General features: G+C 38.2%; 1 long non-coding RNA gene across 2 annotated transcripts in view; it reads right to left on the bottom strand.

Moving 5' to 3' along the window:
* The window catches only part of LOC308660976, a 39,195-nt gene extending 22,678 nt beyond the window's left edge, over positions 1–16,517 (bottom strand). The window contains exons 1-3 of one of the 2 annotated variants that reach the window (XR_014024854.1): positions 16,173–16,517; positions 15,241–15,288; positions 3,906–3,953 (exon numbers count right to left, since the gene is read on the bottom strand). This is a non-coding gene — a long non-coding RNA (uncharacterized lncRNA). The remainder of the gene's footprint in view (positions 1–3,905; positions 3,954–15,240; positions 15,289–16,172) is intronic. The other variant, XR_014024855.1, reaches the window with a different exon arrangement.
* Positions 16,518–16,689: the final 172 nt, after the last annotated feature.

The raw sequence follows: 16,689 nt of genomic DNA, 5'->3' as shown, positions 1-16,689 counted from the left end.
GAGAAGAAGTATTAAATGTTGAAATAAAAAAATTTGGTTACTAAATTTAAGATATTAGAAAATAAGAATATTATATTGTATTATTAATTTGTTGATGTAGATGTTGAGAACTTAAACAGATAAGATGTGTACCCTGAACACCAGATTTTTTGGAATTGTGATAAAGGGAATTGGGGTAATTTAAAAATTGGAAATGATAAATAATAAACATTAAACTTAAATATTAATGGAAAATTAGAATTGTAAAAAATTCACTAGGTTATTGATTGTCTAAAAGATTGAATCTTAAAACAATTGATATATATATAAACTAAAAACTATTGATAAATGTAAGAAAGTTATTTTACATTTGATTGATAGAATAAGAAGTGTATTAATTTAAATATGAGACAGTACATATTAAAGGGAAAAGAGAGGAAATATTTACTGTAATAGTTTGAGATTTGTACTAATGATATTTGTACGTAACTGAATTATTGCAACTCAGCTGCCACGTTGCTTTTCAAAGATATAAATGTAATACTAGAAAATCAATAAAATTTTCAAAAAAAAAAAGCACAGTGCAAAGTAATGTTTCTTCCTGCAATTTTAAAACTACATCCATCTTCTTCCTATTCAATTTCGCTGCATATATATTCCACACATTTTTTTCTTGCTAGGAAATATGTCAGTCTTTAAAATGAAATTAGGAAAACTCACATGGATTATTGTAATGCTCAGACTGCATAACTTTCCAGACTCTTTTTTTAAAAAAAATAAAAATTGAGTAGAAATCATAAAGCAGGAAACTGTATTCCTGTTTCTAATCTTCAGGGAGTTATTAAAGATAACAAAATATTCGTACTGTTATGCATAATTGCCAAATAAAAGAAAAGTTAAAGAAACCACTCTTGTTCACAGAAAGTATATACTTTTTCAAGTTGCATATTGGAAAAGCAGAGCAAATTCTACCACTAAATTATGCATATTTCTTAGAATTTATAAACAAGTCTTATTTGTTTATAGCCGTTTTTATGAATGCTTAAAGTTGTTCATACAGGGGCACCATTCAGAAATAAAAATTGAGTCTGCCATATACTGTTGCATGAAAGTATTAAAACATTTAAGGAACAGTTGCCATAATTGGATAATTGCCATTTTTTCCTAATTGCTTCATCTGAAGCCTATGTATGTTCCTCTTGCTCTTCCCTCCAAATTTCAGGGTCTGCATATTTTTAGAAACATAAAATACACAGTCTTAAAATATACAGAGTATGAATAAGAACTCAAAGTGATGGGCTAAATATTTTTTTTAAAAAAGAATTATCTGGACACGTTTATGATTGTTATTCCAGTAAGAAATCTGCACCCACAAGCTTTTTTTTGCAAACTAATATCTTTTTGTCATATAGTTGTCAGATTTTTTTAAAAAAACAAATACAACTTTCAAATTTAAAAAATACAAATATTTCACCCACATTTTGTTGGCTGTTCTGCTTTTATTAGAACGTGTAAGTAAACAGAAGAACATTAATAAATGATTTCTTCCCTATAACTTTTCAGATGACAACTAACTAAAGACTAATCAGAGTCTCAAATAAATGCAAATAACATAATAGATTAAATGGAAAAGACAAATGCTCCAGAACATTTGAACAGAGAAAAATATTTACTTTTACTTTAAGCTGACTGCTGCTTTTTTTTTGTCTGGCATTAATACAAAACTTGTACATTTGAAAACATTTTTTAAGAAGAGACTGGACAACCACTTGTCTGAAATGATATAGGCAGGGTTTCCTGCCTGAGCAGGGGGTTGGACTAAAAGACCTTCAAGGTCCCTTCCAACTCTATTATTGTTGTTGTTATTTCCCCTTTGGGAAATTCAAGAAGAAATATAAAGCTGAAAGAACATATAGTGCAGGTTATATAGATCATTTTATCTTACATCTTGTGTTACATGAAATATAATCTCATTTGTGTTGGAAAATTGTGCGCACCTTTTAGTTTGGTTTGCATTCCCACATCAATCCCTGTATCCAGAGTAAGCTCATCCACACCACACAGTGCAGCTAGCAAAAAATAAAGCTTGATGTTTTTTTATCAAATATCAACAAACATCAAAGATAAGTGAGACAAAAGCAGGATTAGAAACATGAATAACCCACAACCATTTGCATTACCTATATATCTACATCTATACCCATATCAAAAGGGACATGATTTTCCTGAGCCACTAGAAACAATACTGGGAGTACTTAAACATATGCCAATGTTCCTCAGCCTTGTCAGATTTAAGATGTGCAGCCAGCTGGTTGGAGGATTCTGGGAATTGAAGTCCACACATCTGAAAGTTGCCAAGATTCAGAAATACTGCATTCCAAGGGGAATGTCCTTTGATTAAAACATAGAACATAGCTTTAACTTTGTTACAGACACAACTGCAGCGGAACTGACATGGAAATTAGGACACCAGGTGATCCCTCCACTGTTCTGTCCCAGGAAGGAAATAATTTGATGAATGGGTATTATGTATCCAACAACTTATAAATAAAATTAAACCAGGAATGCTGGTGAATCCTGGCTTGAGGAGAAAAACCTGTGTGCAGTTTCACTCAATCCTCTTGCTCTTTCATAACCTCTCTACCAGCACAAACAAAAAAACCACAAACTGCTTTTGTTTCAGCAGCATCCAAATGTAGAATCCTGGCTTTGTTCTGATACACGCTACTGTCTGTCCATCAGCAACAATCCTGGGTGTAAAAGGAAGCTGACTGCTCCTGTCATGATTCCAGGGCTGTGATTGGCGAGGTGGGGGAGACAATAAAGAAGAAATGCAAGGAGGGGAAAAACACTCTCTAAGGCAGCTGAAATATGAGTTTCTGGCTCCCTCCTTCAACATTTGCTTCTGCCTCCCAGTATCAAGAAGCAATCATAATAATGCTTCAAACTGTAGAGTTGGGGGGGGAGTGTTTTATTCCTTAAATGCAGTAGTTCTCATCTTCAGAGCAAGAAACAATCTCAGTGTGTTGCCTCTATTTCTGCTTCAGAGGTCAGAAAATATTCTCAAGCTGTGATTAGCCTAATTGTGATGCAGCCTGGAGGTTCTTAGGGAAAGTGGATGTCTGATTAGGCCCTGATTGGACTTCCTTCCCCTGTGTTCAATTGCACAGCAGAGCTCAGCACCATAAATCTGTGATTCATGCCAAGGCTCAAACACTGAGCTAGGAAATCAATGCACAGCCAGGAAAAAAAAATAGGGATGGAAATCTGACAAGAAAAAGGAGAAAGCAATGAGATCAATCCTCTGCTTTTAGATATTGTGAAATCGATATGACTATGCAATAGCTGATATACTAGTCTGGCAGCTCCAAGCTATCTTGAACCATGAAAGTGCTCTTTACTTGGGAACTGGCCCTTCAAAATGGTCTTGGTGCACTTCCCCACATTATTAAGAGACAACCAAGGAGCAGCAGCTAGACAACTTTAGATGATCTAACCTGGTACTTGGAATGAAGAGAATCAGGAAACCCAAAAATTGTGGACTAGATTGGGACATTGACAAACACTGAAGTAGACCAGGAAGCAAACCACTCATAACTATTGCCAAGAGAACAACCTGGATATGTCCACGGATGTGATCACCAGGTGTTAACACTAATTGAGGGAGATTGTAACTTGAAGAGATCATACTAATCCATGTCATAAGCTGCTTTGCAAACTTGGGAAGAGGAATTGGCAATTAAATGCTCTCCTATAAAGTTTCCTGTTCAGAGTTCCAGTTTCAATTGCACTATCAGGATGTCACCTTGCCTTTTATTTACCATGCCTATGGACACCCTTGCATGGGCCTGTCCACAGTCAGAAGTATAGTTACAGAAGATAGATGTACTGTTATAAAAAAGCAAAAAAAATCTCATATTACTTACAGAATGAGTCAAACATCCATGTTTTTAGATTGGAGGCTGATACTATTCCTATTTGGGATATAAAAATGAACAAGTATGAAGCCATAGATGTGTTGTTGGGTGATCAAATCCTTCTGAAAAAGAGACCCTAAGGCACTTCACAGTGCTAGTGTCTTATGATCTGAACTGACAAATGGGTTACTTGAAGCAGCTCTGTTCTTACTAACACAATAGATGTATGCATAAATGTGTTCCCCCACCCCTGACCAAGTTCCCACAAGAGCAGATGAAAAGAACAGAAGAACTATTCATATTATAACATCAATATTTGAATTCATTTTGTGCAAAATTTGTAATCGGATAGCCAACCTTTCATATGGCATGGCTTTTCAATCACTGCACCATTTCTCTTGGTTCCGCATCAATTATTTTCAGCCTAAACTATTCACTTGCTTATTTATTTACAGATTTCCCAACCAATTTTCTAAACAGTAGCTACTCAAAGATTTGTGAAACAGCTCTAGAGGAAGAGACAGAATTACATAGATAAAAGCAACTCTTTATATAATCTGGTTCCACGTCTAGATCAGAAACCCTTTTATACTTCAGTGAATATAAAGATGGATGAGACATTTGTGGTGAAGTTCAAGGGCTAAGGAGTGAAGATAACCATACCTTGTCACATCATCTTCCTCTTCCCTGAAAATGCTTTCTAACAACTAGTTTTCAGTCACCTACCAAACTCATGGATTAATCAAATAGATATTGGGGATAACAGAGAACTGGCAGTGCATTCACGGTTAAATTCAGCTCTCTTGTTCACCTTCTTCATCAACAACATTGTCATACCCCAAACACACCCTTCATCCTTAGATGCAATCTCAGAAGGTTCACAAATCCTCCTCATATAATGCCAGCCCTCCTTTCTATTTTTGCTTCTTCTCAATTGTTTTGGAGGCAGTTAGCAGAGAAACAGTGGAGTGGTGCTAGAGAAGATCTGCAGCTGCTGAGAGGGAAGGAAAAGTGGAATTCAGGAAATGGAAAGAAGACATTGGCAGAAGTTTCACCACTGAGGAAGCTACTTGCCAATAAGCCTCAAGGATAAGAAATACTGACAGTACCAGCATGGGAATTAAGGTGGGGGGGAGGATTTGATGAACATACCTGAGGAATATAGGGTGAGTCTAAGCTGCAGAACATAATTCTGTTTAATTAAGACTAAGTGCATAAAGACAACAGATTGACTGCAGATAAATTAAGTTTAATTGGGTCAAACAAACATATGCCCTCTTTGGACAACAGGTTGGTATAGAATAAAATATCTTAGTTCTCTACCATAGAGAACTAAAATATCTTTTGAAATAGAAAACCTAGGATTTTTTTTTCTTACTATTGTGCCCAGGTCATTTGAAACATACAACGCCATGCCTTAAGTAACTCCGTCTTTATTTTATATGTCAGGATGAAAACTCAACGTATATTTTTTCCATTACCACTTTAAAATAAGGAGTAAGAACAATAGATGCTCCCTGTCTGTCCCACAAGAATCAAAATAAGGTCCTAAATGTTGGTAATAGTGGGAATAGTTTAGGGCAGCCGGCTCAGGAATTCTGGGAGTTGAAGTTCATGAGTCATAAAAGAGCCGAGGTTGCCTACCCCTGGTTTAGGGTGACAGAACATTTGGGATAAATAATGATTTTCAGACTAAGTAGGGTTAAAAAAATATTGATCCAACTTGAATACTTGATAATCCTGATTGAAATGTACATGCATACAAACATTCAACTATACTGTTTGTCAGAAATATGCACTTGTACTAAATCTTCTTTTATGAAATAAATCCTTAAGATATCATTTTTACTCAGCCTTCTTGCCTTGGAGGAGGGCAGTGAACATATAAAGTCTTAGCCTGAATTTTACATTTGGCTAGTTCTGTTTTCAGGACAATAAATAAGAAGAGCTATATAACCATCTTCTTACAAAAGACCTTCATTGCTCTTGGCATAGCATATATAACCCCTTACGGTACTGTTTATTTTCCCCAGAAATCAAGTAAAAATCCCAAATTATATTAGCCAGGATCACTTATCATTCTGTATACCTAAATCAAATAAACTAATTTATGTTTTATCATAATGCCTGAATTCAATATGAAACTATGCATAAACACATAATTCTACTTCACTTAAAGCAATTTGAAGTGGTGCTAATTAATAATTATGGTCCACAAGTATGAGACGAGTTCTGGCAAGATCAGAAGGAAACTACCTGAGATTAGACTACTATATGACATTACAATAGCAAGAGACATTTATAACATTAAGTCTCAATTCCAAGCTATGATGATACTAAAATTTACCTCATGGCACAAGTTCCATCTTGGAACTGGAATGTTGCACACCTACAAGAGCATAAGGAGGAACTTTTATATTATGATACCCCATGTAATGTATTGGCCTTATATGTTTAAATCACTTGCTTTGTGTTTAACTGTTGTTTAATGGCTGACCTACTTTTGCATGTTTTCTAAGGGTTGCTGAGCTGAGCTAGACTTGCTGTCTCCAGCTGGTTAAGTAGGCTTTGGGCGGGAAACTGCTGCTTTAAATCTATTGGTCGCTGCCTAGAGGCCAACCGTATAAATAGCTGCGCAGCTATTAAATTGCTTCTGTTATGTTCTCACTCTGAATAAAGCCTGTTGCTGTTTGAACCCTTTGTCTCACTCAATGCCTGCAAATTTCATTATTTCCACAGACACCATGGCTCCAACTGCACTTCCTGTCCCAAACCAAGAAGTTGTCAGCTTGGAAGATAGCATGGATCAGAGAGGGAGGCACAAAAATGGACTCTTTCTTCTATTGTAAATATGCCTAAGCCTGCATTTCGTTCTCAGCACTTGCCAGCTTCTTCTTAAATGGATTTTTGTTAGTTCCTGCAATAAACAGTGCTTATCAATGTGTTTGTTCTTGGGTTACTGCTCGTCAGATTTCAAGTTCCAATATAAGCTGAGTGAAGCCTGACAACTAGGTGAGGAAGGATGGTCCAGATCAATCAAGAGGTACACAGAGGCTATTATGAGAAAGCTTTCAAACAGCTTCTTTGCCTTCATAGCAATTGATCATGTTTCCAGAATTTGAGCCATTTCACACTCCACTGTTTTGTATGATTTTTTTTAATGGAAGTGGAAATAAAAAGAAATTTCATTCTCTAATTATATGGGGCAAAGAGTAACTTGTGAAAAACCTTTAAATGGTCCAATTTGTCACTGACAAAAGTCAAAATACACAAGCTGATCGATGCCAGCAAACTCAGCAAACTTTTTAAAATCAGACCTTTTGGCACCAGATTGTTCTGTGTAGATGTGTGCAAATGCTTTATAAATCTTCACACTTCACAGTCCATAGGAAACTTTTGATCTGGGACCCTTGCTATGTAAGAAATGTTGATTTCTTAACCCATCAAGTTTGCCAGACCGAAATCATATCAGGGCATTCAAGTGTTGAAACATGAAACATTTGGTGGGGAAAAGCCTTTAAAATAATGAGATCTGATTCATGGAAGTTGCATACATATTTCTAATTATTCAAGACAGGACTTACAAAACACATAGATTTTTTTAAGAAATAGCTCTAGCAGCAATCTGTTGTCATGGAAACAATCCTTCACCTTAAGGTGCTTGATATTTGTCTTTCTGTTTAATGACACAGCTTGTGTGGTTCACAGTTTTCATTCCCATTTGTTCTTTAACTCTAACAGAGATTCTTTAAATTGGTTTCCAATTTTCATATTTTATTTCTTAATGATGGCCTTCCTTTTTGTCAACCATCAAACACTTCATTCTTTATACTGTTTTACATTAGTAATTTTTTTATGCTGAGCTAAGAATAATTCAAAATTCTCAAGTGCCCAATTTCCCAAAATAAGGCAAGACAAGCTGAGTTTCTCACTTAAAAGATTTACAGAGAGATGCATTAATCAAAGCTGCCCCATCACAAAAAAGTGGGCAGATTGAAGCAGAATATCTGACAGGTAGCATTGTACTACAGTATAGCAGCCTTCCTTAACTTGATAGTATCCCCACCAATAGTGGAATTCAAATATGTGAACAACCGGTTCTCTGTGTGGATGCCGCTTCTGGAAGTCCATTCTGGACCTGGGCAACAAAAAATTAGCTACCGATTCTGCCAAACTGGTGCGAACTGGCTGAATCCAACCACTGATCCCCACCCCTCCCAGGTGTGTCCATACAATTTCCACAATCCTGTGATCTATTCTGGTTGAGAATTATGAAGTAGAAATCCCTGTAGTAAAGCCCGATGGGAAGTTACACTGTGTGAAGTCAAATTGCAGCAGTCTATAGCATTACTGATATAACATGTTACTGATCTCCTTCTAGCAAAATTGGTATTTCGTTGTAAATGTCAAGAACTCTCATCCATGGCCCACAGAGATAGCTGTCACACAAACTGTTTGATTAACAATGCCTACAAACGATCTGAAAACCACTGCATTAGAGAATAATTTTCATTAATATTTGCCTTTAGATAGTTCCTCCTGCCCCAACATAGATATTTGCACTATTTTGAACCCAGAGCATACAGCAGTTTCTCTATACCAGGGGTAGGCAACCTTGACTCTTTTATGACTCGTGGACTTCAACTCCCAGAATTCCTGAGCCAGCTGTGCTGGCTCGGGAATTCTGGGAGTTGAAGTCCATGAGTCATAAAAGAGCCAAGGTTGCCTACCCCTGCTCTATACCAATATTTCTCAAACTTGGCAACTTTAAGATGTACATAGCTGGGGAATCTGGGTGTTGAAGTCCATCCATCTGAAAGTTGCCATATTTGAGAAATATACTCTATACTCACTTAACATTAGCAGTAAGACATTTCTAGGCTCAAAAACCTTTACATTTAAAGATTTTTAACAAGCCAATGAGACAATAATATTTCAGAAGATCATGGAAGGAGAAGTATTAAACAGATTGAAATTAAACATTGTCCAGCCTTTGAGTTCAACTCCTGCTGACTGAATGGACATAACTATAGAGTTTTCTTAGCCACAGTGCAGTATTTGTCACTGCCTTCTTCCAAGTCTTTCCAGTATAACTTCCATCCCTGAAATTAAAGCTAGTCCTCATTTAGAGACTGTTCAAAGTTACGACACTGAAAAAGTGACTTATGACCATTTTTCAAACTTACGACTGTTGCAGCCTCCTCATGGTTATTTCATCCCAATTCAGATGCTTAGCAACTGGCACGCATTTATGATGTTTACACTGTCCTAGGGTCATCTGATCTTTTTTTTTTCCTGACCTTCTGACAGGCAAAGTCAATGGGGAAGCCAGATTCTCTTAACTGTGTTACTAACTTAACAACTACAGTGATACATTTAACAACTGCGGCAAGCAAGATCGCAAAATGGGGTAAAACTCACCTGACAACTGTCTCGCTTAACAACAGACATTTTGGGTTCAGTTGTGGTTGTAAGTCAAGGGCTATCTGTATCTGATGATCTCCCAGATAAGTGCTAATCTAGACCAGGGATTTCAAACGGCCGGCCCACAGGCCGAATGCATCATCCAGAAGCTGCGCCCACCCCATTGCGGGCAATGGCAAAACTGTCCCGATACGTTGCACGACATCACGTGACGTTGCGAGTTTGACATGTCTGATCTAGACCAAGCCCTCTTGGTTCCAAGCTCAGAGAAGTACTGTTCTCTGCTGAGCCATTACACAGGTAAGATCTGCAGTATGATTCCACTGGCAGTGATGAGCAATGCCTTTAATCCCAAGCTTTGATTTTAATTTTAAAATTATACAAGATGAGGTTAGTGGAAGTTGATACAAAATCTGCATTCAATATGGAACTCAAGTTAAAAGACCAAATGCTATTAAATTTGGCAATCATACCAGGCTGCTTGCACTAAAGTGTAATTATAAACAGATTATCTACTTGTGCCGGAGGTTTTCTTTTTTGCTGTTTTTGTTATTTAATTTATGATATTGATCCAAAGGAAAGGACACAACAGGAGATGGTGATATCTTGCAGAGTGAAGGAAATTCATATTCTGCTTCAGGCAGCAAAATATTGTAGGACTAATATAGATGATCATGCAAAGTTAACTTCTAGAAAAAGAATGAGAAACCAGCTATGTTGGTGGAAAAATCTCACTCATGCTCTAAATACCTTTATTGCTGAAATCTTCATGGAGGACACAAATTATTGTCATCTATCTCAACAAAATGTCATAGAATCATATTTTCATAATACTGAAGGACTATATAGGCTACCAAATCTAACCCCAAGGTTGATTTGTCCTGCTTATTTTATAGGTAATGTGTGCACCTTTCCAGTAGTATCCCTCAGATGAAATTGCATATATCCCTGCTTTGAACACACTACCTGGGAAAACTGCACAACCCATGCAGTTTTCTTAACAAGATTTCACAGAAGTGGTTTGCCATTGCTTCTTTCCTAGGGAAGAGAGAAAGTGACTGATCCAAGGTGACCCAGCTGAATTTGTGCCTAAGGCAGGACTAGAATTTATGGTTTCCTAGTGTGATGACTTCTCCAGACACTTCCCCAGATATGTCTCCAGGAAGATGAACCAGTTCCAGGCAGAACTGTAGGGGAGTTGGGCAATGGCTCCAAGCAGCCATCTGAGAGGGATTTGGCTGAAGCACAGCTGCAGCAGGACAGCCTTGAGGCTTCAGGTAGGGAAAGCATGCAGCTGCAGCCAGTCAGAGATGAGGAAGAGGAGCTGCCTTCTGCACCTGATCCAAGAATACGTAGGACAGAGAAAAGGCAGGAGCAGAGGAGGCAGCCTCACCCTTCTTGATGGGCTGCACCAGAAGCTGGTTATTTAGCCCAGCAGACAGATGGAGACAATGCTGGGAACAACATATTCAGTTCCTAGCTGTGTGTTTTCAAGTTGTTGTGATTCTTGCCTTGCTTTGGACTGACAGCGTGCCTTGACTTGGATCGTGCCTTGTGAACTAGTGAACCCTCTTGTACTGTGGATTTAATTTTGCCTGGTGGGTTTCTTTTGATTGGGAAACTTTCAAATGCCTCATTGACCATTGCTCTGTGGACTAGCATTGGTCTGCTTGTGGCTGGACTTTATTGGGACTGTTCTGAGTTTTTGGTGAAGGGAGTTGCAAATTAAAAAATCCAGTAAAGTATGTGAAAATATAATGACAATGAAGAACTTAGAGCAACTTTTTTGATCAAAACCGAAGAAGAGTATCAAAGCATTTCATGTGAACATATGCATTATTTGTGTTTAATGAGTTGAAAACAGATTATTTATAGTTACTTATGTTTGCAATGAAAGGTTCATGTGGCTAAGTTCATGTAATGATTAGCATTTAACCTATCACAGTCACACTTTCCTACACAGAAATATATGTCACAGAGCAATTGCCAGTCAGAGGAAACCTGCCTTGCAGAGGCCATTATAGCAATAGCACTTAGACCAGACATGTCAAACCCATGATGTCACACAACATATCAGAGCTTTTTCACCATTGCCGGCAATAGGGTGTGTGTGGTTTCCCGGTGAATCATCCAGCCCACAGGCCGGCAGTTTGACACCCCTGACTTAGACAAATATATCTCTTCATAATGCTTTATAGCCCTCAACTGGTTTACAGAGTCAGCATATTGCCCCCAACAATATGGGTCTTCATTTTACTGGCCTCAGAAGGATGGAAGGCTGAGTCAACCTTGAGCTGGTCAGGACCAAACTGCTGGCAGTCGGCAGAGTTAGTCTGCAATACTGTATTCTAACCACTGTGCCATCATAGCTCCTATTATCAATACTAATACGACTAGGTATTTCAAATTATTGGGGTATCTCTAGGTAATTGCTTTAATAAAATGGTTATCTGATCAAGTTCTTGGTATTAATACTGAAGTTTGGCTGCCGAGTATTCTGTATTCAAGAAAGCACCATATATAAAAGAAAAAATGATACCAAGATTTCTTTCATTCTCTATAATTTTATTTTTTCAACTTTTTTCCACTTTTCAACTTAGGTTTTCTTATTGAAAAAATAAACTCTGTTTGGGAGGAAGATGGGGGAAAAATACAGGAAATAATAAAGGATGATGTAACAGAATCATTGAAAAGAAAAATAATGAAGGAAAAAGTAGAAACCTAATCTGGAAGTGTAGGGTCATTCAGATGAACTAAATGAATCAGATTCAAATTGTACAGTGTGTATGCTCCTAAACTGTATGGGGAAACTTATATGGTGACTGGAAGAAGGAGGAGAAGGTGGAAGGGGAGAAAGCAGAAAAATTAGGGGGAATTGGAAAAGGGATAAGTAATAAAAAACAAAGAAAATGAAATATTTACAGTACAATCTCCTCTTCCCTCTTCCCTCTTGTGTATAAAATACACAAACTGTCATGCAGCATGGCTGGTATTGAACAACCCTGAACAGGAGTACTCCACGCTGTAAGTTATGTTTGTTATCTTAAATTCACAAACTGACTGAATACTGTAGATCTACACAATACTGTGACGTAGTCTAAAGAAAGTCCTCAATTCAACTTTGAGAAGTGGAAATTTCTTGAATTGCAACTGCGGTTTTCACTGAGTTTATCACTGGTATACAATATGTCCGTGCAAGACTGCCCTCTAGTGAGCCATTCAAAGTTATCCACAAAATAAACGCTACCAAACTGAAGTAGAGTATCAAATTGAAATAGTTGTCAGTCCTCATTAAGAGGTTCAAGGCTATTTCGGATTTAGAACCAAATTGCAAATAATTAATTCTATAGCAATTTCACATATTTTTAACAGAAGACAGTAAAAGCATGAAAGCCAGCATGATGTGGGGATTAGAGCACCAGGCTAAAAACCAGGAGACAATGACGTCTATTTTCACCTTAGGCATCGAAGGCAGATGGGTGACTTTGGGCCAGTCACTCTCTTTCAGCCCTAGGAAAGCAGCAATAGCAAACCATGTCTCAAAACGCTGCCAGGGAAACTGCAGGGACTGGTCCAGGTAGTCATCAAGAGCCAAGACTAACTTAAATGCACCAAAACCAAAAATAATAGAAACTTAGATTTTCTATGGATCCGAACACACTGAACCTATATTGAGCTGTGGTGGCGCAGTGGTTAGAATGCAAGCTAGCTCTCCTCACAGCCAGGAGTTCAATCCTGACCGGCTCAAGGTTGACTCAACCTTCCATCATTCCAAGGTTGGTAAAATGATGACCCAGATTATTGGGGGCAATATGCTGACATTGCAAAAATGTGTTGTATAGACCAGTGGCGGTGAACCTATGGCACGCGTGCCAGAGGCGGCACTTAGAGCTCTCTCTGTTGGCACGCGCGCTGCCACCAGCAGCAGCAGCTCCATCAGGCCACCACCACTGCCTGGAGCAGGAGCCCCACCCAGCACAAAGGAGGCGAAGCGACCAACTAGCAAGCTCGATTAGAGATGGTAGAGCAGAGGTCAGCAACCATTGTCGATTGGTGGACTGGAAGAAAAGGGAGGGGAAGCATTTTACATGTGTGCGCGCACGCACAAGGTCGCAAGCATGCACACACTGCAAATGGTGCGGGGCTAGTGCCTGCGTGATACTCACTAGCTCTGCCCCATTCTTGCGTGGTGCAGCGCCTTGCAGCACAGTGGCCCATTTTTGCACCCCTGGTTTTTGCATGCCAGAGGCGGCTTTGCCCCCCCCCCTGAGGGCACCATAATGCTGATGCACCCCTGGCACTTTGCAATAAATAAGTGGGTTTTGGGTTGCGGTTTGGGCACTCGGTCTCTAAAAGGTTCGCCATCACTGATATAGACACTCACATTTTATCTAGTGCCTCAGTGTTATCTTAAAATTGCTGAGGTTGAGAAACACCTCAGCAACTTGAAGATAACACTGGCTTAAAGTGGCTTTCACGTTTGTGGTTCAGTGCAGTATGTGAATCCATCCCTTAGATGGCAGCAAAGAGCTACGAAATCCACTCATTTTATTTGCTGCCACCTACCATCATCCCAATTCTTTCAACCTAGCAACTCTAAGCCTGGACCATTTCACCTAACCATGCTTCCATTTAAGAAAACTCAGTGATATTACACTTAACACTAGTTACATAGCCTAAAATGGAGGCATATAAATTTTGATGTTGCAGGGGCCACACCAGGTTGTGTGTCACCACTTGAAGGCCATTTGCCAATGTTGAGGAGTTTTTGTTTTTTTTAAGAGGACCTCTGGAATTCTACGGGCTAAGATAATGTTGAAAGAAAAATCTTCATCAGAGTCCAGTCCAAGCCAGAAACAAACAAAATGGAGACTGCTTTAGAAGGAAGGTTGTAGTTTATTGAAGAGCAGAACCACAAGACATGAGCTTCTGAAGTAGCTGACCACACGTTGCTGGGAGTGGTGGGTTTTTATACCGTTTTGGGCTTTTGGGTTTGGAGTTGTTCTTCCTGTTCCTGTGGCATGAACTTTGACCTGAGCTTTTGAGCATGTCCTTTTGGTATTTTGATGGTGGTGGCTTAATCCTATTAGGACCTAAAGGTCATGCCCTGCTTCTCTGGGGCTGTAGCTGATGGGTTACTTCCTGTTTTGGATTTCTTGGGTGAGGGGTCGCTGCTTCTAATTCTATCACTCTGCTATTATTAGCTATCAGTTTTGCTGCAAGAGATTTCAAAATAATTTTGTCTTGAATGGGCTTTTGCCTGGTAGTATTTGCTCATGAATGGGGCCTCAGTCCTTCTGAAAGATTATCAAATCTGCATTTCTACAGACCTGGCCTCTGCCTCGGGCTATTAAGAAAACTGGGCCTGCTTTTCTGCCTTTAAAATCCTTTGGGGAAATATCATATTCTGCCCTTTTAATATCCCAAAATATTTCTTTCTCTGAGAGGGGGAGTTGCTGTCCTCCTACAATAGAATTGGTAATAGAATTGTTCCTTAAATAAGTCCAAAATGGGAGGAGATCCAAATATTGAGTCTGCCCACTTTGGGGTGGGGGGTGAATGCCAGAAATGATCCTGGCAGGCCTTTTGTAACCCCCATACAGGATTTCTATAGCTCAGGTCTAGAGAACTGTTTTTGGAAAATATGAAGCACAGAATGCAAAGAAGAGGCAGATATGAAAGATGGCAAACAGAATAGAGTGGAGGAGAAAACAGAAGTTGACATAGAAACTTAAGGCTGAAAGTCGACCCATTAGTTTTCTAAAATTTAAGAATTTCCAGTGAACTAGACCTTTATTTTTCTATCTGATTATTCAATCAGGCAACAGCTGAGGGCTGTTTAGTATCTCTATAGGAAACAGTGGCAGAACAGAACCAAGTAACATTTGATATATTATTTGGTTATACATCCCATCCTTACTTTGTTGTTGATTCTTGAAAGTTCTGTTAGGATCCCTTCTTTGAATTGCTGAAAGAAAAAAAATCATCCAGTCAAAGCTGGGAATAAACAAAATGGAGACTGCTTTAGAAAGAAGTTTGGAGTTTATTGAAGGGCAAAGCCAGACAGAAGCAAGGCTCTGGGAAAGCTGACCACACATTGCTATGAATGGTGGGTTTTTATACCTTCTTGGGCTTTTGAGGTTGTTTCCTGTTCCTGTTTGAGACTTTGTATTTCCAGTGTCATGTACTTTGACCTAAGTCTGAGCATGTCCTTTTGGTATTGGTGCATTAATCTTATTATGTTTCCTGTTCTTAGAGTTTGGGGGGGGTATGTAGATTTTAGGGGTCGTTGTCTTCCTAATCTCATCAGTTTCTTCTAGCTTCCTGGCTCCAACCTTCCTGAATGGATTATTACATCTGCATTTCTAAAAGCTGGTTTCTGCTTGAGACTATTAAGGAAAAATTGGGCTTGCTTTTCTGCCTTTAAGATCCTTTGGGGAAATATATTCTGCCTTTTTAAGGACAAGGACAAGAAGCAGGACAAGAAGCAATGAATGGAAACTAGTCAAGTAGAGAAGCAACTCAGAACCAAGGAGAAACTTCCTGACAGTTAGAACAATTAACCAGTGGAACAACCTGCCTCCAGAAGCGGTGAATGCTCCAACACTGGAAGTTTTTAAGAAGAGACTGGACAGCCATTTGCCTGAAATGGTATAGGGTTTCCTGCCTGAGCAGGGGGTTGGACTAGATGACCTCCAAGGTCCCTTCCAACTTATTATTATTAATACAGACTGCCTCTCTGAGGAAGACCACATGTTAAGTAGTTTCAAATTATTCTTAAAATGTGAGTTAAATGGCATTGTTTGGAGTCTTTTTTTAATCTTTTTATGTGGCTGTCTTTTTTTTACTTACTTTTTCCCTTCCAACTTCTTCTTCTTCTTCTTCTTCTTCTTCTTCTTCTTCTTATTATTATTATTATTATTATTATTATTATTATTATTATTATTATTATTATTATTAATTTCCCAAAACATTTCTTTCTCTGGATTCTTCCCACTGAGTTTCCTCCTCCCCCTGGCAATCTTTCTCAGGTTCCAGCTTGGCCTAATCAAGTTTCACATTTTACTCCCCTCCTTTACTTTTTTTCATTTTTTAAAAAAAGTTTTATCTGCACACACACAGAGCTATTACATGAGGCCTAAACACAAAAGAGCTGCCTTCTGCTGCATAACAAAAACCTTTTAAATTCCCACTAAGTTTCCTTGCTAAGGGCCAGAGCAACAACAACAACAATAAATAATAATAATAATAATAATAATAATAATAATAATAATATAATAATTAATAATAATAATAATAATAATAATAATAATAATAATAATAATAATAATAATAATAATAATAATAATAATAATAATAATAATAATAA

This window comes from Vipera berus (genome assembly GCF_964194415.1).
Source record: "Vipera berus genome assembly, chromosome: 2".
Lineage (NCBI taxonomy): Eukaryota > Metazoa > Chordata > Lepidosauria > Squamata > Viperidae > Vipera > Vipera berus.
The sequence above is the reverse complement of the archived record's forward strand: the minus strand, read 5'-3'. Positions and strand labels throughout refer to the sequence as shown.